Source organism: Triticum urartu, chromosome 3 (assembly GCF_003073215.2).
Source record: "Triticum urartu cultivar G1812 chromosome 3, Tu2.1, whole genome shotgun sequence".
In the NCBI taxonomy this organism is placed as follows: domain Eukaryota; kingdom Viridiplantae; phylum Streptophyta; class Magnoliopsida; order Poales; family Poaceae; genus Triticum; species Triticum urartu.
The window spans coordinates 525,238,099-525,261,659 of NC_053024.1; positions in this window are offsets into that span (position 1 = coordinate 525,238,099).

Below are 23,561 nucleotides of genomic sequence, written 5' to 3' on the forward strand. Positions count from 1 at the left end.
TATTACACATTATGTCACAATACTTATGCCTGTTCTCTCTTATTTTACAAGGTTTACATAAAGGTGGAGAATGTCGGCAGCTGGGATTCTGGGCTGCAAAAGGAGCAAATATTAGAGACCTATTCTGCACAACTCCAAAAGTCCTGAAACTTCACGGAAGTCAATCTCAGAATATGTAATAAATATTGAGCGCAAGAAGTTCACCAGGGGGGCCACACCCTGCCCACAAGGGTGGGGGGCGCGCCCTACCCCCTGGGCATGCCCCCCTACCTTGTGGGCCCCCTGGTGGCCCTCCGATGACAATCTTCTGCTATTTGAAGTCTTTCGATGGGAAAAATGATAAGCCATCTTCTTGGACGAAACTCCGCCGCCACGAGGCGGAACCTTGGCGGAACCAATCTAGGGCTCTAGCGGAGCTGTTCTGCCGGGGAAACTTCCCTCCGGGAGGGGGAAATCATCGCCATCGTCATCACCAACGCTCCTCTCATCGGGAGAGGGCAATCTCCATCAACATCTTCACCAGCACCATCTCCTCTCAAAACCCTAGTTCATCTCTTGTATCCAATTCTTGTCTCAAAGTCAGGGATTGGTACCTGTGGGTTGCTAGTAGTGTTAATTACTCCTTGTAGTTGATGCTAGTTGGTTGAATTGGTGGAAGATCATATGTTCAGATCCTATATGCATATTAGTACCCCTCTGATTATGAACATGAATATGCTTTGTGAGTAGTTACGTTTGTTCCTGAGGACATGGGAGAAGTCTTGCTATTAGTAGTCATGTGAATTTGGTATTCGTTCGATATTTTGATGAGATGTATGTTGTCTCTCCTCTAGTGGTGTTATGTGAACGTCGACTACATAACACTTCACCATTATTGGGGCCTAGAGTAAGGCATTTGGAAGTAATAAGTAGATGATGGGTTGCTAGAGTGACAGAAGCTTAAACCCTAGTTTATGCATTGCTTCGTAAGGGGCTGATTTGGATCCATATGTTTCATGCTATGGTTAGGTTTACCTTAATACTTTTGTTGTAGTTGTGGATGCTTGCAATAGAGGTTAATCATAAGTGGGATGCTTGTCCAAGAAAGGATAGCACCCAAGCACCGGTCCACCCACATACCAAAATATCAAAGTACCGAACACGAATCATATGAACATGATGAAAACTAGCTTGACGATATTCCCATGTGTCCTCGGGAGCGCTTTTCTCTATATAAGAGTTTATATAGGCTTGTCCTTTGCTACACAAAGGATTGGGCCACCTTGCTGCACTTTATTTACTTTTGTTACTTGTTGCTCGTTACAAATTATCCTATCACAAAACTATCTGTTACCACTTATTTCAGTACTTGCAGAGAATACCTTGCTGGAAACCGCTTATCATTTCCATCTGCTCCTCATTGGGTTCGACACTCTTACTTATCGAAAGGACTATGATAGATCCCCTATACTTGTGGGTCATCAGTCGGTCGGATTGATCGATGGGCGCTGGCTGTGGAAGCCCAAGGCGCGTGCACATAGCGTGCTAGATCAGGTCGCGTATGACAAGAGCAATCTGGACCGGAGATTTGTTTGGTCAAAAAAGAGAGGACATCATTCTTTGCGGTGAAGGGAATTGCTCGGTGTCGTCTTGTCACGGGGGCATTGACTTCATGGTTATCACATTGGATTGATCAAGTATGTTTGCTCAAGAATAAGCGAAAAGGCTTGGAAAGTCGTGTGTGGTGTAGCTGCTGTTGTATGCACACAAGAAGGCTTATGTGCTTTTTCCTTTGGAGTTCTTGGCTTTGTACATATACCTGTATGAAGATGGTCCGCGACGGTGTTAGTTCGGCATGACGGTCGAAGGGAAATCAAGACAGATGATGTGCCTACGAGGCTCAGTGGAGTCTGGAGCATGCCATGCGGCCGGACAAGTTCGGCTTGGTCGAACTAGACAGTCTGATGGGATCAACGCAAGTCGGTTGGTACAGAAGACGATGGTGGGATCGGCGACGACAACATAGGAGTGTGATGCTGATGGTGACTGACTTCTGGGCATGAAAACACATGGCGCGGGCCCCGAGGGCTTATGTGGCTTCGACAAGACTATGGCGCGGGGTTGATTCAAGATGGCGTACGCATGTGAGCTTGAAGTCGACGAGCATAGGGGTGGACTGATCATCTACCATGGAGTCATGTTGAAGGTGGAGCTGGAGTCTGGAGGACTTCACTTGGTGCTGATTGAGGGTCTACGGCATAAGTGCACAGAGAGTCGAAGCCTATTTAGCGGGGAAAAGCGAGGGACACGTAATTCGGACTGGAGCCCAGTGGTCTGATGGAAGCGTGAAACTTGTCATCGGTCGGTGATGATCGGTGGTACTCTGCAATGGGGTTGAGTGGTATGGTTTCGTGACCCTTGAGAATCGACCGGGACAGTGGAGGCCCAACGCAGTAATAGCAGCGAGGCATGCGGTATGCACGGGACATGGAGATGAGCCAAGGCTCTGGTGGTCATACATGTGGTGAGACAACTACGAATTTGACTCGGGATGACTACAAGCAACAGTGAAATTCTTTCAAGTTTCAGATGGACGGTCAAGAAAGGAGCGGTGATGTTGAGTTCAGGTAACTCTTATGTGTGACACCCAATATGTGAGGTGTTCATTTTCATGCAGGTCAGTGATCAGTGTGTGATTACGTTGGACGGATACTCTGGAAGTTGGGAGCACAAACTAGAGTAACAAAGAACTTAATTTTGCTCGAGTGTTGACTGTGGTCAAGAAAAGGAGGGACTACAAGTTGCAGGAGGAGTCATATGGAGTCTTTAGAGTAGCAGCGGTACTCATGGCATAAGCTGAAGTCCAATGTACATGGAAATTGACGCATTGACGAATTCAAGGTGGTGGAGAATATTCGCCAAGGTGGAGCTTGTTGGAGTTGTGTCGAATATAGTGTACAAGGTAGGTTACAGTTGGACGCTGAGTAGTATTGTGTTTAGATAGGATATGGAGTTGTGTCCTAGTAGGACACTTGTATCCTAGGCCTCTCTTATATAGCGAGGGTAGACACATGATGTAACCTATGCCAACATAATAGCACCGGAACGCAGGGGAAGCCGGCGGCTTGTGCCGGTGTCCAAGGCGACCGGGTGCGGTATTGTATCGGTGTCATGGGGAGGAGCGCCCATAGTCAAGCCCCGGGGATGTATCCATATCGGTGAACCTCGCTAACAAATCTCGGTGTCGTGCTCGTGTGATTTCTTGGTACCCGGATGATCAACGGTATGCCTCTGATTTATTCTAACACCGTGGACACGCTCACCGTGCTCCCCCTGCTTGCCGACGCGCCCCGTCCGCTCCATCCGCATCACTGCCCATCGTTGCCTGCTATCGCCGCGGCCGACAGCACACCTCGCCCGTGTGCACACCTCCCCACTGCGCCTCTGGCTCTAACCGCTGCCGCGCCCCTGGCTGCTACCTCCCCACACGCCTTGGCTGCTGGGCCCACCCTGTACCTATGTCGGAGTAAATAGCCATGGGTAGCCTAGCCGGCTTCCCCTGGCCCTTCTAAAAAAATTACGAGCCCGTCCGGCTCTTAAGAATCCAAGACATGGGGCCGCCTTCCCCTTGCTGGCTGTCACCCAGGTCGGCTTTCGGAAGGTGGCCCGACTTTAGCCCTCATGAAGAAAGCCATGGGAGGGCCGACTTCGAGAAGCCGACCGAGAGAAGGCCGACTCCAAGAAGCCGGCTCCCATAAAGCGGTCGAGACCATACCCTCAAAGTTTGCATCCACCAAGCGGCAATGTGATGGGGCGTGGCAACAGTGGAGCCTGCCACCCCCGAATCCCAGAGCATGCCTGGCACAGTGCGCCATACGGAGTGGGCATGACCCGTCCGGCGTGGCACTGTTGCCATGCTGACCCTGGCGTCACCCACGACGGGCCGCCAGCGCGGCCCACAGATGGTGGGCCCCTTCGGGCAGAGAGACACCCGAAGGCGGCCACGCCTCCCCCAGTCAGCCCAAGACAGAGCCGGCTCCCCGCAGCCGGCTTGCCGCCTCCCTCGAAGGAGACGCCCCATTAAGGAGATAAGACGCGGTGAGGCTACAGCGGTCGCCCGACGGGCGGCGGCACTATAGCCGTGCCTACCACGACGAAGCCCACATCACCAAGATAGAGCAACAGTAACCAGCCGCCGACCAGGCCCTGGACAGTGGGGCCTGCCTGTCGACCAAGGGGCCGGCAGCCGGTGGGGCCCACCAGTCGGCGGGCCCCAGCAACCGGCGCAGAAGCCGGCGAGCGCAGTCACAGACGGCTGGGCCCCGCGCCCAGTCGGATTACCATTGTACCCCCGGGGGGTAGGCCTATATAAACCCCCCGGGGCACCCATGCAAAGGGTTGGACCCCCAGCTAGTCTTAGACACCATACAAGGAGAAGAAGCAAGCTAGCCGTGCCCTTCTTTCTCCTCCCACCGAACAGCTCAAGGAGCGTTGTGTAGCTACTTGTCCATCTAGTGATCATGCGGAGACCCTGCAGAGCAGCAGTAGGGGTGTTATCTCCACGGAGAGCCCCGAAGATGGGTAAGATTAGCCGGCGTGCATGTCTTCGCCTCATCCCGTTTCCAGGCACCGGCGATGTCTTACTGGCTCCCACAATGATAAGCCACCCGTTGTCATATGTCGCACCAACCACCCGACATTTGGCGCCCACCGTGGGGCCAGGTGCACCGTCGTCCGGAGACCTGTTCTGGACGGGAACCCTCTTCCTCCCCAGCGAGCGTAGCCAGCTCGGCACGCCCGATGGCGCTTGCCACAACGCGCTACAAGGCGCCACCAGCGTCTGCGCGGCGAGCAGCCTCGCCAATCTCCTCGACGAAACCCTCATCTCCGACGAGCTCACCTCCGATGCGGGCACCGACCACCTCGCCAACCTTCTCGGCCAGCTCCATGTCTCCAGCGAGCCCGTTGTGGATCTAGAGTCGGTTGGCTCCACCGATCCGATGCCTGTCGACTCCGACACGGCCTCGTTCGACACCTTCCCCACCAACGTCGCGATCTACAACGACCCGCTCCCCCGTGCCGGCGGCCGCGACGCTGTCACCACCGAGGTGATGGTCATCGGCCACGACGGCGCTGCTGACGAGAGCGCCCACGACGCCCCGCACGCGGCGGCCCACAACTTGTCCTCCCCCCTCCCGGCTAATGCCGATGACGAAGCACTGGAGGCACGCCGCCTCGCCCTCCTCGTAGAGGGCCGGAGGCTGGCTTCCGTAAGACGCCTCACTGAGGCCTACCAGCGCGAAGCTGACCGCCCCGCCTTCGGCACGCCGGCCCCGGGCGGGCCAAGCCGGAACGGCCTTGTCAAGCAACGCGGCGCCGTCATCGCCAACACGCTGGGAGTCGACCGCCCAGTCTACGCCACTCCGCTTGAGAACCTGCGCGCCGCCCAAGCGGCCGTAGACGAGCTGGACGGACTGGGGGCCGAAGAACTTCCCCACATGGCCCGACGCATCCAGCAGCTGATCGATGCAGCCACACAGCGGCACGAAGCCAACGCCCGCACGGAAAGCCCTCCCCCGCGCCGAGATCACAGCGCGACGTCCCGGACGCCGACTGCGGGCAGAGACCGTGCGCGGCGCGAGAAAGAGCCGGCTGCCAGCCGAAGCCAAACTCGAACCTCCATCGAGCGAGACGAGGACGGCCATCCCCGAGCCATGGAATGGCGGGGCAACCCGCCTCCGCCTCGACCCCGTGGAGAGAGATATCCCACCCCGCCGCCAGTGGTGCACCCGACTCTCAGCGGCCGACTAGGTCGCCGCGAAGGAGTCGACGAGAACGACGCCCGTCATCGGATCGACCGCCTGGCGCGATCCCTGGCGCTGGAAGAAGAAGACGATGTCAGTCCGCCTTGCTTCGGCCCCCGCATCCGCGATGAGCTCTTCCCCAAAGGGTTCTCACTCCCAAGAGACACGCCCAAGTATAACGGCTCCGTGAAGCCGAAAGATTGGTTGATCGACTACTCCACGGCGGTTAGCATAGCCAACGGCAACCGGAGCATTGCCGTGAAGTACGTGCCCCTCATGCTGCAAGGCACGGCGCGGACTTGGCTCAACAGCCTCAAACCGCGCAGCATCAACAGCTGGCTAGATTTCACCGAAGCTTTCATCCGCAACTTCACCAGCACCTACAAGCGGGCTCCCAAGCCCAGACAGCTCTCCCTGTGCATACAGGGCCCCGCCGAGTCCACTCGCGACTACCTCACGCGTTGGGCCGAGCTCCGCAACTCTTGCGAAGGGGTGCACAAGGTGCAAGCCATAGAATACTTCACAGCCGGATGCCGAGAAGGCACCCTCCTCAAGCACAAGCTCCTCTGCGACGAGCCGAGTACCCTCGACGAGCTTCTGGACATAGCCAACAAGTACGCCACCGCTGACTCCTTGATGAAGACCGAGCTTCGGGTAGACGCGTCCGGAAAAGTACTCAACCCGGCGCCCAGGACGCCGGCTGGGGATTCCGGCCGACGCCCACACCCGAACGACCACAAGCGCAAGGGCCCCGCGCCGCCTCCCGCCAGTCGGCAGGTGGCCACAGTTGAAGACGCGCCGCCTGAAGGGCGACCCGCGCCCAAGAAGCCCAAGGGCGGCAGGCCGGCATGGCAGCCGGCCTTCTCCGACGAGCAAACTCTCGACGCCCCGTGCAAGTTCCACAGCGGCGCGAAACCGTCCAACCACACAACCCGGAAGTGCCATTGGCTCACCCGAATCTCTAAAGGCGAGGGGCTCGTGCCGCCTCCGCCTGCCGGCCCGCCGCCTCCGGCCCCGCTGCCTCCGGCCGCTCGGCCCGCAGTCGGAGCCGTGCACGACGAATTCCCCGACGAGCAAGCAACCTACATCGTCTTTACAAGCCAGCCCGAAGACCGGCGCAGCAAACGCCGAGAGCACCAGGAAGTCAGCATGGTCGCTGCCAACCCCGCCGGACACATGCATTGGTCAGAAAAGCCCATCAGCTGGAGCCGGGCCAACCATCTAGAGGTGATGCCGTCTCCCGGCTCTTATGCCTTGGTCCTGGAAGCCACCCTCGCGACGGACAGGCGCGCCGCCCGCTTCTCCCGTGTGTTGATAGACGGCGGGAGCAGCATCAACATCCTGTACCGTGACACTCGGACAGTGTTTCATGGCATCGTACCCGGCCTGTCCTGCGCCCCCATTGGCAAGATCAAGATTGATGTACTTTTTGGGGACAAGGAGCATTTCCGGTGGGAAGCGATCTGGTTTGAAGTGGTGGACCTGGAGAGCCCTTACCATGCATTGCTTGGCTGACCTGCCTTGGCCAAATTCATGGCAGTTCCCCACTATGCATACCTCAAGATGAAGATACCAAGCACCAAAGGCGTCATCACCATAGCCGGCGATTACAAGAAGTCCTCTGAGTGCGCGGCAGCCAGCAGCCGGCTGGCCGAGTCCCTTGTGATCGCCGAAGAAAAGAAGATGTTGGACCAAGTCATGGCCATAGCCGGCAAACAGTCGGCCGTGTCCCCCGACCCCAAGGAGCATGATGCTCAAGGATCTTTCCGGCCGGCCAAGGAGACGAAGAAGATACCTCTTGACCCCGAGCACCCAGAGAGGTTTGCCGTCATCGGGGCAAACCTGAACAGCAAATAGGAAGGCGAGCTCGCGGATTTCCTCCGTGAGAATCGGGACATCGTTGCATGGTCCCCCAAGGACATGCCGGGTGTTCCGAGGAAATTCGCCGAGCACAAACTACACGTCCGAGAAGACGCAAAGCCAGTCAAACAACCCCTTCTCCGACTGTCGGAGGAGAAACGCAGGATTGTAGGGGAGGAGATAGCCCGGCTTCTAGCAGCCGGCTTCATTATGGAAGTTTTCTTTCCAGAATGGCTCGCCAACCCAGTCCTCGTGCTAAAGAAGAACAACAAGTGGCGCATGTGTATAGACTACACAAGCCTCAACAAGGCCTACCCCAAAGATCCCTTTGCCCTGCCAAGGATTGACCAAGTGATAGACTCCACAGCCGGATGCGAGCTGTTGAGTTTCTTGGATGCTTACTCAGGATATCACCAGATAAAGCTAGATCCGGACGACCGCCTGAAGACCGCCTTCATCACGCCATTTGGAGCCTTCTGCTACCTGACTATGACATTCGGCTTGAGAAATGCCGGTGCTACTTTTCAGCGTTGCATGCAGAAGTGCCTCCTCAAGCAACTCGGCAGAAATGCTCATGTATACGTGGACGACATTGTGGTGAAGACGGAGAAGCGCGGCACCCTGCTGGAAGACCTCAAAGAAACATTTGAGAACCTACGCCGGTTCCAAATCAAGCTCAACCCCGAGAAATGCGTGTTCGGAGTGCCAGCCGGCCAGCTCCTAGGCTTCCTGGTCTCCGAACGCGGCATCGAATGCAACCCGGTGAAGATCAAGGCCATCGAGAGAATGGCGATCCCCACCAAGCTTCAAGACATCCAAAAGTTCACCGGATGCTTGGCCTCCTTGAACCGCTTCATCAGCCGGCTCAGAGAGAAAGCTCTCCCCCTCTACCGCCTCATGAAGAAGAGCACTCACTTCGAGTGGAACGACCAGGCCGACCAAGCTTTTCACGAGCTAAAGAAGATGCTGGCCACGCCGCCCGTCCTGGCGGCGCCGACTGAGAAAGAGCCCATGCTCCTTTACATTGCCGCAACCAGCCGGGTGGTCAGCACCGTCATCATAGTCCAACGCCCAGAAGAAGGCCGAGCCCAGCCGGTCCAGAGGCCGGTGTATTACTTGAGCGAGGTGCTGTCCGCTTCAAAGCAGAACTACCCGCACTACCAGAAGATGTGTTACGGCGTGTACTTCACCGCCAAGAAGCTGAAGCCCTACTTTCAAGAGCACCCCGTCACGGTCGTATGCACCGCCCCGCTGGCCAAGATCATAGGCAGCCGGGATGCATCCGGCCGGGTGGCGAAATGGGCCATCGAGCTGGCCCCTTACACAATCTTCTACCAGCCCCGCACCGCCATCAAGTCCCAAGCACTGGCCGACTTACTCGTCGACTGGGCCGAGACCCAGTACCTGCCGCCGGCTCCCGACTCCACCCATTGGCGCATGCACTTCGACGGGTCCAAGATGCGCACTGGCTTGGGAGCCGGCGTCGTCCTTACCTCTCCCAAGGGCGACAAGCTCAGATACACACTGCAGATTCACTTTGCCGCCTCCAACAACGTGGCCGAGTACGTGGCGCTCATACACAGGCTCCGGCTTGCCAAAGAACTCGGCATTCGCCGGATCCTATGTTATGGCGACTCGAACTTGGTGGTTCAGCAATCATCCGGTGACTGGGACGCCAAGGACGCAAATATGGCGAGCTACCGCTTCCTGGTTCAACAACTCAGCGGATACTTTGAAGGATGCGAGTTCCTTCACGTACCGCGAGCCGACAACGAGCCAGCCGATGCCCTGGCTCGAATAGGCTCCACTCGGCAAGCAATACCAACCGGCGTTGCTCTACAGCGCCTCCTCAAGCCATCCGTCAAGCCGTCTCCAGAGTCCGATTCCATCTTCGTGCCGCCTGACCCCGATGCGGCCGGGTCCGGCTCGAAGAACCAAGCAGGCGACCCCAGGACTTCAGTAGTCGGCCCGGGGACTTCGGCAACCAGCTCGAGGACTGCCACACCCGGCTCGGGGACTGCAATAGCCGGCTCGGGGACTGCAGTAGCCAGCCCAGGGACTGCACCAACACAACAGCCGGTGGCCGACTCCAGCATTTCACCACCCAGCCCGCCCACCCTGGTGGCAGTAACCACATTGGCAGTAGGAGAAGTCGCGGCTCCGTCATGGGCTCAGTCCATCCTCAACTTCCTAGTAAACCAAGATCTGCCGACTGACGAAACAGAGGCAAGACAAGTCCAATGTCGAGCCGGAGCATACACAATCGTCAACAGAGAACTCGCCAAGCGCAGTGTCACTGGAGTCCTCCAACGGTGCGTCGAGCAAGAGAAAGGCATTGCAATCCTTAGAGACATTCACCAAGGAGAATGCGGCCACCATGCGGCTTCAAGATCACTCGTCGCCAAAGCTTTCCGCCATGGTTTCTTCTGGCCGACTGCTTTGAATGACGCCAAAGAATTAGTCAAATATTGCAAAGGGTGCCAACTTTTCGGCTCCAAGCAACACATGCCGGCTTCGGCACTCAAGACCATTCCCCTCACCTGGCCCTTCGCCGTTTGGGGACTGGACATGGTGGGCCCATTCAAGACGGCGCGCGGCGGCATGACGCATTTGCTCGTCGCCGTGGACAAATTCACCAAGTGGATTGAGGCAAAGCCGATCAAGAAGCTGAATGGGCCGACTGCTATGACATTCATCGCAGACATAACAACTCGGTACGGCGTGCCACACAGCATCATCACCAACAATGGCACGAATTTTGCCAAAGGAGCCTTGGCATGTTTCTGCGCAGCCCAACGTACTCGGCTGGACTTAGCATCCGTCGCCCACCCGCAGTCAAACGGCCAGGTCGAGCGAGCTAACGGCCTCATTCTCTCCGGCATCAAGCCCTGACTGGTCGTACCTCTGGAGCGTTCAGCCGGCTGTTGGCTCAATGAGCTGCCGGCTGTCCTCTGGAGTCTACGCACTACACCAAACAAGTCAACCGGCTTCACCCCTTTCTTCCTTGTGTATGGTGCCGGGGCGGTCATCCCAACTGACATCGATTTCGACTCGCCTCGAGTAACCATGTACACGGAAGCGGAGGCCAAGGAAGCACGAGAAGACGGCGTCGACCTGCTGGAAGAAAGCCGGCTGTTAGCCCTCAGCCGGTCTGCCATCTACCAGCAGGGTTTGCGCCGCTACCACAGCCGGAAGGTCAGGCTAAGATCTTTCCAAGAGGGCGATCTTGTGCTCCGGCTGATCCAGCGAACAGCCGGCCAGCACAAGCTCTCGGCCCTTGGGAAGGCCCCTTCGTCATCAGCAGAGCTCTAGGCAACGACTCCTACTACCTGATCGACGCACAGAAGCCGAAGGCACGCAAGAGAGACGAATCCGGCAAGGAGTCGGAATGACCATGGAACGCCAACCTCCTTCGAAGATTTTACAGTTGAAATGCAGTATGTATCATGCTAACTTTTGTATTAAGTACGAGACAATAGGCCCCCCGAGGAGGGCTCAGGGACTGCCATCTCTTATCTATGAATGAAAAGTATCATGCTTATGACTTTGGCATTTCATTTACTTGTTCCATCCGGCACTGGGTTCGACTAGTCGGCTCGGGGACTGGCCGACTGGAGTTATATTAGAAGTCCTACCCGCAGTCAGACAAGTAGTGTGCCGGCTCCCAAGCCTTCTCTTGCCAAAATTCGCACTTCGAAGAACCAGCTGTCCGGCTGGCAAGAGTTAAAGGCAGGAACGGACGCCCACACGAAAAACGGCTAGGGACTAACGGACTAATATAACAAAAGCCGGTTTTTCTCCCACCGCCGACCGGCTACCAGAGTAGCCGGCCGGCCGGTTTCCATTCAATTCACTTCAATCCAAGAAAGCTCGAGTACTTGCCTCCCCAAAGAGGGAAGGCGGCAAAGGAAAAAGCCTAAGGATAAAAAGCATACGCGAATGGAAACCAAACATGCACATAATAATATTTACATAAAATACCTCCGAGAGGCCAGCATTCAACATAGTTTGGATACACCCCCAGTGGGTGGAACTGCGAAAACTTAATGAAGATTGTTCAAAAGACAACAAGCAGGAAAAATAAGGACGGCAGGTCAAGCTAGCGGAGCAACCGACGAGCCGGGTTGGTTGGCGGAGACGGTTGTGCCGGCTGGCGAACCTCGGCTTGGTCACCGCCTCCCGCAGAGGGCACGCTTCCACGCGCCTCATTGCTGGAGGCACGGTCGGCCTGAGGTCGGCCGGTTGTTCCACCAGCCGGCTCGACGTCTTTGCCGTCCTCCGCTTCGTCATCCTCGCCCTCGTCGCTGGAGGCGATCTCCTCTGCCGAGTCCTCGCCCACTGCCGGGTTCAGCCCGAACCACTCCTCCGGCTGGGCAACACCGTCATCATCGATTTCGGGTGCAAAAACGCTGATGTTGGTGCACTCGGCGATCGTTGAAGCACGCTGGGCGATAGCCGGCCTCACCTCCTCCAGCTCCGCATCGGCCTCCATCCGCCAAGTGCGCAGCTGGTCCAGGCTCAGCCCTGGGTACCAAGCCCGAACGAACTCCAACGCCTGCCCGGCTCCGAGGCGGGCCGCCGACGCCTTCCAAGCTTCAAAGCGACCGACTGCGACCTCCAGCTAGTCGGCCGTCCGGCTTGGGTGCAGGGGATCGTCTCGCCGGGCCAGAGGGTGGCCAACACTTGCGCCCCGGCACGTTGGAGCCGGCAAAGCATCCGATGAGCCGGCTGCAGCCGCGCTTGGACAGCCAAGAGCTGCTCTTCAAGCGTCCGGTTCGCGTCCGGCGCGATGTTGGCCCCCGCCTGACGGCGCGCCTCGCGATGGGCCTCGATGCTTTGGGCGGCGAAGGCGGAGTAGCCGGGAAAGTAGTCTGCACAAGAAATAAGCAGCAGCACAAGTTAAGCCAAAAACCAGGCGGCAAGGGGCAGGAGAGGAGCGAGGAAGGCGGCTTACCGTCGATCAAGTCCTTGATGCGGCCGAAGCCTTCATCCAGTGCTCGCCGGGTCTCAGCCCAGCTCGCCGCCTCGGTCTCAAACTCTGCCTTCAGGGCGGCCTCGCTATCCTGCGCTTTCTGCAGGGCCTCCTTGTGGCTTTTCTCTTGGTCAGCCAGCTTCTTGGCCAGGCGATCACGCTCCTGGACCAAAGCAGCATACTCGGCATCCTTGGTATGAAGGGCGGCCTGCGCTTCACCGAGCTCCTTCCTCAAGTCGGCGTTGGCCCCTAAAGACAAAGAAAAAGAAAAACCAATAAGGAAAAAGTCGTCAAGGAAGATCCGACCCGACTGCTCAGCAGTCGGCCCGAATCTCGGGGACTACACCCAGTGGGTGCGCTGATGCGCCCCCACAGGAGACACACAAGATCGAGTACTTACTTCGGCTGTCGGCCAGGTCGTCGGTCCTCCAGCTCAACTCCCAAGCCTGGGAGTTGAAGGCGGCAGCACGGGAGTTGTGATATTCCTGGAAGTTCAGACAGGAAGCAAAAATAAGGTAGTCGTCAAGAAAGATCCGACCCGACTGCGCAGCAGTCGGCTCAAATCTCGGGGACTACACCCAGTGGGTGCGCTGACGCGCCCCCACGGAAGAAATCAAGAGATCAAAGCGGCCAAGAATGGAAGACTCACCCGGATGGCGGCCCGCGTCGACAGGAACTCCTGAGTGTACTGCTGCAGCAGGCGGCCTGAGCTTGAAGCCGGCTCCGGACCTCTTGAGCCGCCACATTCAGCTCGCCAGTCCCCCCGCTGGGAGTCCACTCGGATGTGGCGGTGCTGGCCGTCTCCAGAGCCTCCGCCGACTGACCGGCGCCCATGACTCGGCGCGACTCCGGCGGAGCGGCGCCTCCCCCTGCGCGCCGGCGCGTCACCGGCTGCACCTCGAGGCCGGCTCTGTCCTCCGGCTCACCCCCGGCCGGCTCCTCTGGCGCCGCTGACGATTGGCCGCCTTGGCCCGCTCCGGTTGGCGCTGCTGGCGGCGCTCTCCTCGCGAAGGCCACGGGGTCCTCCCCCCTCTCCATCAGCGGCGGGTCTTGGACGATTTCCTCCGCCAAGGGCAATGGGGTGTCAGGGGCCACGGCTCGGAGGGGAATGGCGAGCAGCGGAGGCTGCTTGCGTGAGCCCTCCGCCTCCGTCTCCGCGGTCGCCGCCTCCACCTGGGCCTTGGCTGCCGCGTCAGCCTGCTCCTTCGCCGCCTGGGCGGCCGCTCTTTCCGCCGCCTCGCGCTCCTCCCGCGCCTCATGGGCGTTCCGCTCCGTGGCCTCCCTGAGGTCGGTGCGGGGGTCCATGCGGCGGGAGCTCGAAGACCCTCCAGCCGGCCCCACTACGGAGCCGCCCGGACCCCGCTCAAGGGAAAGCGGCGCCCTGTCCAAGCAAGCGGGATAGGGTCAAGAAAATTTTTTGAACAAGAGAGAACAATGAAAAGCATGCGACAGGGCAATTGACGACTTACGCTGAGACCGCCTAAGGCTGCTTCACCGCCTTGCGGAAGCGGGCCGCTTTCGCCGCCGCCTCATCTCGCTTGGTCACCGCGGTGGAGGCTTTGGACTTCTTCGGCCGACTGCCGAAGAGGCCTGAAGCGGCCCGGCGCTTCTGTGCACCACCGCCGGCAGCCGGCGCGATGGACGAGCCCGCGCCCTGATGGTCGGCCGCCGGCTGGCGACGCGGGGCGACTTCGGCTTCAGCATCATCCGGCCAGTCCTCGAAGCTGGCGGTAAGCCTTGAGCCCCCGGGCTCGGCGTCGTCCCCCATGACGGCGTCTTCCATGGCGGCCGCCCCCAAATCCGGGTCTTCGACGTCGTCCGCCGTGCGGTCGGGGGCATACTGGTGTTCTATCCCTGCTGCCCCGGTCGTCGGCGGGAGAAGGGGGTTCTGCTAAGAAGAACCGACTGATCAGAAGCCAGCCATCATAAAGCCGGCTACCAACAAAAAGAAGAAAGAAAGGAAAGCTTACCACGGGCGGAGGGTTTGCGCGAGAATACGGCGCCATGCCGTATCGCCAGTCCTCGGCAAGCTTGCAATTGGAGATATAGTTTACCATATACGATACCTCCGCATGAGGCATCTCCCTGGTGCTCAGCCGGCTTGGGTCGAAGCGGCCGCTCATCTAGCACATCATGTGGGGACGGCTTTGGAGAGGAGATATCCGGCGCTCCACGAAGGCGGCCACTAAGTCGGCCCCGCTCAGGCCTTCCGACTGGATCATCACCTGAAGCCGGGAGACGACAGCGTTCCCGGCCTGAGACAGTGACCGGGACCGGAAACTCCATGAGGGCTGCCTCCCAGCCGGCGGGCCGGCTACGTAAGCCGGCAGGTTGACGTGGTCTCCTTGCTTACTTCTGCCAGATCTTCACCGACTGGATCAGGGGTATGGGCAGGAACGGGTTGTTCTCGCCCGCCCTCCTCATGGCGATGAAGGCCCCGCAGGGGGCGGGCACGCCTGCGACGACGTTGCCGAGTTTGCTCTGGAAGAACTCCCCCCAGAGCTCCAGCGTGGGGACCAGCCCCAAGAAACCTTCGCAGAGGGAGACGAAGGCCGACAGTAGCATCACCGCATTGGGCGTGAGGTGATGCGGCTGAAGGTTGTAGAAATCGAGGAAGGGGCGTAGAAATCCGCTCGCCGGAAGGCCGAAGCCGCACAGGAAGTGCGAGCGGAAGACGACCCGCTCGCCCTCCTCCGGTGCCGGCGAAATCTCCGTCTCCGGCGCCAGGCGGACCCGCATGAGGTTGGCGTCGGGCAGGCGCCGAGTCTGCCGGAGGAACTCAACGTGGTCCTCATGGACGTTGGAGCCGTCCCACGAGCTCGACAGCGCCATGGGAGTAAGACGATGTGGCAGCACGACGGCGCTGAGGCGGGAGGCTGCGGCGGCAACGGAAGGAAGAGAGGAGGACGAGGGGGGCGGAGCGAGAGAGAGCGTGCGAACCTCTGTCTCTCCCCCTCCTCCCCCTACTTATAGGCTCGCGTGGCGGAGCCGAGGAGGCGCTGCGTGGGGAAGCGTGGGGATCGATCGTGCCCACTCCCCCACGTCCCGCGCTTATTGCGCCCTAATGGCGAAATAAAATCGCCACGGGAAGGCGAGCGGTCCACCTGGGCCTCAAAAGATTAGCGCTCGGGCCGAGGCCTAGGAGTGGCGGGCCCGGGCCTGCGACGGCGTCCCGTCGTGCGCGTGCGCTGGCAGGATCTCGCTGCCACGTGGCCGCGGGAGGGCCCGCGGTCAGCACGCGGGTCGACCCCTTTCCCGCCTGCAAGACGCGGGGCTCCCCGAAATCGGCGTACACCAGCGAAGCCGGCTCTTCAGGATAGGAAGCTGACCAAGCTTCTCGTCCCTTTGTCCGCCTCGAAGATCGATCAGCTTCGGGGACTACTATCGGAGTAAATAGCCATGGGTAGCCTAGCCGGCTTCCCCTGGCCCTTCTGAAAAAATTACGAGCCCGTCCGGCTCTTAAGAATCCAAGACATGGGGCCGCCTTCCCCTTGCTGGCTGTCACCCAGGTCGGCTTTCGGAAGGTGGCCCGACTTTAGCCCTCATGAAGAAAGCCATGGGAGGGCCGACTTCGAGAAGCCGACCGAGAGAAGGCCGACTCCAAGAAGCCGGCTCCCATAAAGCGGTCGAGACCGTACCCTCAAAGTTTCCATCCACCTAGCGGCGATGTGACGGGGCGTGGCAACAGTGGAGCCTGCCACCCCCGAATCCCGGAGCACGCCTGGCACAGTGTGCCGTACGGAGTGGGCATGGCCCGTCCGGCGTGGCACTGTTGCCATGCTGACCCTGGCATCACCCACGACGGGCCGCCAGCGCGGCCCACAGATGGTGGGCCCCTTCGGGCAGAGAGACACCCGAAGGCGGCCACGCCTCCCCCCAGTCGGCCCAAGACAGAGCCGGCTCCCCGCAGCCGGCTTGCCGCCTCCCTCGAAGGAGACGCCCCATTAAGGAGACAAGACGCGGTGAGGCTACAGCGGTCGCCCGACGGGCGGCGGCACTGTAGCCACGCCTACCACGACGAAGCCCACATCACCAAGATAGAGCAACAGTAACCAGCCGCCGACCAGGCCCTGGACAGTGGGGCCTGCCTGTCAACCAAGGGGCCGGCAGCCGGAGGGGCCCACCAGTCAGCGGGCCCCAGCAGCCGGCGCAGAAGCCGGCGAGCGCAGTCACAGACGGCTGGGCCCCGCGCCCAGTCGGATTACCATTGTACCCCCGGGGGTAGGCCTATATAAACCCCCCGGGGCACCCATGCAAAGGGTTGGACCCCCAGCTAGTCTTAGACACCATACAAGGAGAAGAAGCAAGCTAGCCGTGCCCTTCTTTCTCCTCCCACCGAACAGCTCAAGGAGCGTTGTGTAGCTACTTGTCCATCTAGTGATCATGCGGAGACCCCGCAGAGCAGCAGTAGGGGTGTTATCTCCACGGAGAGCCTCGAAGCTGGGTAAGATTCGCCGGCGTGCATGTCTTCGCCTCATCCCGTTTCCAGGCACCGGCGATGTCTTACTGGCTCCCACAATGATAAGCCACCCGTTGGCATATGTCGCACCAACCACCCGACAACCTGCTTCCCCTGCCTTGACCTCGGATGTTGCCACCTCTACCCGCGCAGCTCGCCACTGCTTCCCCTCTGGCCTCCGCCCCTCTCGCCTCCTAGCCGCCTACATGGCCCTCGTGGCACCCTCGCCCCGTCCTCGCCCACACCCCCTGGCCACCGCTGCTCCGGCCACCTCCCCGTACGCCCTGGCCCTGCCCCGGCGCCTTGCCGTGGTCACGTCCCCCGCGCCCGGCACCACCGCCGCCCGTGCCCGACAGGCGCCCACGCAACTTCGCCCGTTAGCACGCCCGCTAGGCCCTGTGCCACTGACGATGAGCCCCACGCCCCTGTTTGGTCAAAAACAAAAAAAGAAAAAAGAAAATAAAAATGATTTAAAATAATAAGTAATTAATTAACTTTCTTTAATTAAACTAATTACGTAATTAGTCTAATTAGAACTACTTAATTAACTAAGACTATGACAGTGGGCCCCACTGCCCTGTTTGACCAATGATTTGACTACTGACATGATGCGGATGCAGTAACCTGTTTTGAATTGATTTAACTAATAATAATGTTAGCAAATCAAATAAAACTTAGAAAATTAATATAAAATAATCTATAAGTCAGATGAAAATAATTTATATTTGAAAATGATCAGAAAAGTGAGACAAACCCAAATACGCTATCCACATATCTGTCACATGCCTCTCGCATGCTGAACATGGAACCTTCTCCTCTCATTCATTTGTCCAAAAAATGCCAAACTTCGGGAAAACATTCCCGGATGTTCCCCCCTCTTCGGTATCGTGTAGCATTGCGATAGGTCACCCCTAGCACTGTGTGTTGACATGTCGTGCATCTGTGTTGCATCAGTTTGCTTTACATTTACTGTTTCTTCCCCCCTCTTCTCTCCGGTAGACCCCAAGACTGACGTTGCCCCTGTGATCGACTACGTCACCAACGACCCTTCTTCCTTTTTAGTAGAGCTTGCAGGCAAGCAAACCCCCCTTGATCATCCTGATATCACCCATTCCATTCTCTCTCATGCTTGCATTAGATTTTGCTACTGTAGTTGATTGCTCCTATTATAATGCATAGCCTGATTTTGTAATCTGCTCATTGTACCTTACCTACTTATCCTAAGATGCTTGATATAGGTTGGTTAGTGATCCATCAGTGACCCCTTACCTTGTCCTTGTTGCCACTGCTTCATCATCACTGCCTCGATCGACAAGATCGACGTCCAAAGCCCGACACATCATCTCACCCCCTTTAGTTGTACGACTCTACATAGCTACTATCAAGTGTTGAGGGTGATACCTCGTAACGCACTCCTGATGATAACTTTGTAGTATAGCTAATCGGTCATGGTTTATTGAGGGTGATTCCTCCTTCACCACTCTCGATGGCGTCTCTGTTGTGCAACCCCTCAAGTGTGAACCATCGAGGGTGTTTCCTCCTAAGTTCACCTTGACAATTACATCAAGTGGATTCCATCGAGGGTGATTCCTCATATTCCTCTTGATGTTATGGACACACGGTTACTTGGACTTTACTAGAGACCATTGTTGAAGTTGGGTCGGTCCCGAGGGGTACCCGCGAGTTGATGTGTAGTCGGGTTAACCTGGAGGGCACCCGCGACATAATTATGAGGCACGGCCGAGCAGGTAGAGTGATGGTAGCTGGAACTACGTCGGTATTTCCCTGGAGAGGGAGGGATGATGTAGCACAGCGACGGTAGGTATTTCCCTCAGTTATGAAACCAAGGTGTCGAACCAGTAAGAGAACCAAGCAACACAACGTAAGCAGCACCTGCACACAAATAACAACACCTCGCAACCCGACGTGTTAAAGGGGTTGTCAATCCCTTCCGGGGTATGGCGCCTCGAGATAGGTAAACGGACGTGAGGTAAATTGTAGTAGATTGATAGATCGAAGGCCAAATAAAATAAATAAAGATAAAAGTCAGCAAGGTATTTTTGTATTTTTTGGTTTAATAGATCTGAAAAAATGCAAAGCAAAAGTAGATCGCAAGGAAAATATATGAGAAAGAAGACCCGAGGGCCGTAGGTTTCACTAGTGGCTTCTCTCGAGAAAAATAGCAAATGATGGGTAAACAAATTATTGTTGGGCAATTGATAGAACTTCAAATAATTATGACGATATCTAGACAATGATCATTACATAGGCATCAAGTCCAAGATTAGTAGACCGACTCCTGCCTGCATCTACTACTATTACTCCACACATCGACCGCTATCCAGCATGCATCTAGTGTATTAAGTTCATGGAAAACGGAGTAATGCAATAAGAATGGTGACATGATGTAGACAAGATCGGTTTATCTATATGGCGGTACATATAGATCTCGTCTTTTTATCCTTAGTAGCAACGATACATACGTGTCAGTTCCCTTTCTATCACTGGGATCAAGCACCGTAAGATCGAACCCGCTACCGGGCACCTCTTCCCACTGCAAGATAAATAGATCAAGTTGGCCAAACAAAACCCAAATATCGGAGAAGAAATACGAGGCTATAAGAGATCGAAGAAACTCAAATAACTTTCATGGATATAAAAAGATATGACTAATCATAAACTCGAAGTTCATCAGATCCCAACAAACACACCGTAAAAAGAGTTACATCATATGGATCTCCAAGAGACCATTGTATTGAGAATTCAGAGAGAGAGAGAGAGAGAAAGCCATCTAGCTACTAACTACGGACCCAAAGGTCTATAAAGAACTACTCACGCATCATCGGAGAGGCACCAATGGAGGTGGTGAACCCGATCCGAGATGGTGTCTAGATTGGATCTGGTGGTTCTGGACTCTGCGGCGGCTGGATGAATATTTCGCCGATTCCTTTAGGGTTTCTAGAATATTGTGGTATTTATAGAGCAAAGAGGCAGTCCGAGGGCACCCGAGGTGGGCACAACCCACCAGGGTGCGCCTTGGCCTCCTGGCGTGCCCTGGTGGGTTGTGCCCCCCTCGGGGCACCCCCAGGTGCAACCAGGGCCCATTGCCTTTCTTCTGGCCCATAAAAAATCATCGTAAAGTTTCGTGGCATTTGGACTCTGTTTGATATTGATTTTCTGCGATGTAAAAAACATGGAAAAACACCAACTCGCACTTGGCAGTATGTCAATAGGTTAGTATCAAAAAATGATATAAAATGACTATAAAATGATTATAAAACATCCAAGAGTGATAATAAAACAGCATGGAACAATCAAAAATTATAGATACGTTGGAGAGGTATCAGCATCCCCAAGCTTAACTCCTACTCGTCCTTGAGTAGGTAAGTGATAAAAACAGAATTTTTGATGTGGGGTGTTGTTCATCAAGTCATATCATATTATTTTCTTTATAGCATGGACATTTGGACTTTTATGTGATTCAAAGCAATAGTCTAGTTTTGACATAATAATTTAGATACTCAAGCATATCAACAAGCAACCATGTCTTTCAAAATATCAATGCTAAAATAAGTTATCCCTAGCCCATCATGCTCAAACATTGATCCATTCATGAAACACACTCGAATATTAACTACACTCAATACTTGAGCACGATCATATTGCCTCCTAGTTGGTGCTTTTATGAGAGAAGATGGAGACTCAAATTTCAAAAAATAAAAAAAATTGCATAAAGTAAAAGAAAGGCCCTTCGCAGAGGGAAGTAGGGATTTGTAGAGGTGCCAGAACTCAAAGCAAAAAATTAGAGATAAAAACATTTTGGGAGGTGTATCCATCCTACCAACAAAAACGACTTAGAGTTCCCAACACTTTCCATGCATAGATATATCGTAGGCGGTTCCCAAACAGAAAATAAAGTTTATTCCTTTTTCCACCATAACTTTCAATTTCCATGGCTAACCGTATCCACGGGTGCCCTCCATACTAACACTTTCCAAGGAATTTATTATTTGACATAAAGTAAATTCATTTATTTTTGCATTTCGGGACTGGGCATCCCTAATACCTTTGCCTTACTCTCGTGCAATGACAAGTAAATAAACACTCATCTTGAGAATAACACATCTAGCATGGAAAATATTAGCCACCCCTCACCGCTTCGCGAGCGAAACAAACACACAAAAGAGAAGTTTATTTTGAAAATTAGAGATGGCACATGCAAATTTTCTTAGAATGGCAAAAGAATACCGCATATAGGTAGATATAGTGGACTCATGTGGCAAAACTGGTTTAAAGGATTTCAGATGCACAACTAGAGGTCATACTTGGTGCAAAATGAAGGCTAGCAAAAAGATTGAGAAGCGACCAACCAAGAAACGAATAACCTCGTAAGCAAGCATTAAGCATAATTAACACTGAATAATGCACCACAAGTAGGATATATTTTTCATTGCATGATTACTGACTTTCATGCATGCATAGGGAATCACAAACCTTAACACCAATATTCTTACTAGAGCACAATTACTCATCAAGATGACTAACATATCACACCATCATATCTCAAATCTATTACTAAGAATCAAGTTTATTTTGTCCAATGATCTTCATGACATTTTATTTTCTTTATCCTTCTTGGATATCTATCACTTTGGCACTAATTTTCATGTGTTTCTTTTCATAAGCTTGAACAAACATAAGTGAAGATCATGAGCATAACAAAATTTCTTTCTCTCAAAATAATTTAAGTGAAGCGAGAGAGAATTTATTGAAAATTTTACTAACTCTCAAACAAATCTAAGTGAAGCAAGAGAGTATTTCTTCAAAAATAACAAAGCACACTGTGCTAAAAAATATATAAGTGAAGCACTAGAGCAAGTCCTAGCTCATAAAAGATTTAAGTGAAGCATAGAGAGGAATTCTAACAAGTCATGATATAATTTTGGCTCTCTAAAATAGGTGTGTCCAGCAAGGATTGATGACTTAAAACACAAAATAAAACAAGCAAAGACACATATCATACAAGATGCTCCAAGGAAAACACATATCATGTGACGAATAAAAATATAGCCTCGAATAAAATACCGATAGTTGTTGGAAGAAAGCGGGGATGCCACTCGGGGGCATCCCCAAGCTTAGTTGGTTGCTCATTCTTGGATAATATCTTGGGATGCCAGGGAATCCCCAAGCTTAGGCTCTTACATCCTTCCTTGATCCATCGTAAGATAACCCAAAACTTGAAAACTTCAATCACACAAAACTCAACAAAAACCTTTGTGAGACCCGTTAGTATAAGAATAATAAACCACTATTGTAAGTTCTGTATCAAACCAATTCATATTTTGTTTTTGTTTTATATCTACTGTATTCCAACTTTTCTACGGCAAAAACTCACCAAAGAAAACCATAGAGCCATCAAAATAAGCACACAACACAAAGAAAACAGAATCTGTCAAAACAGAACAGTCTGTAGCAATCTGACTATTTCGAATACTTCTGTAATGCCAAAAAATATGCCAAATTAGGAAGACCTGATAAATTTGTGTATTGATCTAGTGCAATTTGAATGGTTATTTTATCGCTCTCTGGTAGAAAATGATAATTGTTTTCGTGAGCGCAAAACTTTCTGTTTTTCAGCAAGATCAAACAACTATTGCCCAAGAAGATCCTAAAGGATTTACTTGGCACAAACACTAATTAAAACATAAAAACACAATAATAACAGTATAATAATTGTGCTAACACTCAAGAAAAAAAATCAAAAAGCAAAAATAAATTTTATTCATTGGGTTGCCTCCCAACAAGCGCTACAGTTTTACGCCCTTAGCTAGGCATAAAGCAAGGATCTAAGTTTTGTCATCTTTGGTTCGAGATCCATAAGATGCCCTCATGTTTGATTCATATGGTGGCCTAATTCTTGTTCTAGTAAAGTTTTCCATACCCTTTCTCAAAGGAAATTGGAACTTAATATTGCCTTCTTTCATATCAATCACGGCACCGATAGTGCGTAAAAACGATCTACCAAGAATAATTGGACATGATGGATTGCAATCAATATCAAGAACAATAAAATCTATGGGAACATAATTCCTATTTTCAAGAATAATAACATCATTAATTCTTCACATAGGCTTTTTAATAGTAGAATCCGCCAAGTGTAAATTCAAAGAACATTCTTCAAGATTGGTAAGACCAAGCACATCACATAAAGATTTTGGAATTGTGGAAACACTAGCACCCAAGTCACGCAAAGCAAAACACTCATAATTTTTAATCTTAAATTTGATAGTAGGTCCCCATTCATCATGCAATTTTCCAGGAATTGATACTTCTAATTCCAACTTTTCTTCCAAAGCTTCCATCATAGCATCAACAATATGTTGAGTAAAAGCTTTGTTTTATTCATAAGCATGTGGTTAATTCATCATGGATTGCAACAAAGAAATACAATCAATCAAAGAGCAACTATCATAATTAAAGTCTTTGT